Genomic DNA, 1,555 nt, shown 5'->3' on the forward strand with positions numbered 1-1,555 from the left:
TGTGAGTTTGTGTGTGAGTGTGTGTCTCTGTGTATGTATATCTGTGTGTGTGTGTGTGTGTGTGTGTGTGTGTGTGTGTGTGTGTGTGTGTGTGTGTGTGTCTGTATGTCTGTGTGTGTCTCTGTCTGTCTGTGTGTGTGTGTGTGTGTGTGTGTGTGTGTGTGTGTGTGTGTGTGTGTGTGTGTGTGTGCTCCTATAGCTTCATGTCTTGTATTAGGTGATATGAGCTCAGAGAACATGTTTACAGATTATCTGAACACCAATGATACATCATGTTCAGCCTCATCTTCAACAAGAAAAAAAGCTCTGGTATGTGTAACGACTTTAGTCTGGCTCACCGGATGTACAGCGCTTGGATAAGCTATTTTGGATAAGCTATCTTGGATAATCTATCTCCGCTATCTATTTAGTACGGGTCACTACAGGCTACAGGCAAGAGCCTTCGTTCTCTAACCCCAGAGTAGATAAGCGGTGTAGCCATACCGTACTCCAGCGCTGACATGAGATACTACTGTATAACATCACTGACTTTAAAGTATTTATCAGCTGTATTAATAAAACATTACAGCTGTTATCAGTGGACAGGTGTTCCAACAGCTGCCAATTAGACATTAATGAATTATAATTGATGACTAAGAAAGGTCAAAGTTTCTTGTCTCCGTTTACAGAAAACTTTACTGCAGTTGTTTTTCCTTCTTATCTTTCTTCTTCTTTTTCATTAATCTTTCCTCTTTCCCTTTATTCTTTCATCCTCCCTCCCTTCCTCTCTACCTTCCCTTATGTCCTCCCTTCCTCTCTGCCTTCCCTTATGTCCTCCCTTCCTCTCTGCCTTCCCTTATGTCCTCCCTTCCTCTCTACCTTCCCTTCTGTCATCCCTTCCTCTCTGCCTTCCCCTATGTCATCTCTTCCTCTCTGCCTTCCCTTATGTCCTTCCTCCCTTCCTCTCTGCCTTCCCCTATGTCATCCCTTCCTCTCTGCCTTCCCCTATGTCATCCCTTCCTCTCTGCCTTCCCTTATGTCCTTCCTCTCTGCCTTCCCCTATGTCATCCCTTCCTCTCTGCCTTCCCTTATGTCCTCCCTTCCTCTCTACCTTCCCTTCTGTCATCCCTTCCTCTCTGCCTTCCCCTATGTCATCCCTTCCTCTCTGCCTTCCCCTATGTCCTCCCTTCTTCTCTACCTTCCCTTATGTCCTTCCTCCCTTCCTCTCTGCCTTCCCATATGTCATCCCTTCCTTGCTGCCTTCCCTTATGTCCTTCCTCCCTTCCTCTCTGCCTTCCCCTATGTCATCCCTTCCTCTCTGCCTTCCCCTATGTCGTCCCTTCCTCTCTACCTTCCCTTATGTCCTTCCTCCCTTCCTCTCTGCCTTCCCCTACGTCATCCCTTCCTCTCTGCCTTCCCTTATGTCCTTCCTCCCTTCCTCTGTGCCTTCCCCTATGTCATCCCTTCCTCTCTGCCTTCCCCTATGTCATCCCTTCCTCTCTGCCTTCCCTTATGTCCTTTCTCCCTTCCCTCTACCTTCCCTTCCCTGCGACCTATGGAGTCATTGTTCAGGTGA

The sequence above is a fragment of the Perca flavescens genome, chromosome 4 (assembly GCF_004354835.1).
Source record: "Perca flavescens isolate YP-PL-M2 chromosome 4, PFLA_1.0, whole genome shotgun sequence".
NCBI classification, from domain to species: Eukaryota; Metazoa; Chordata; class Actinopteri; order Perciformes; family Percidae; genus Perca; species Perca flavescens.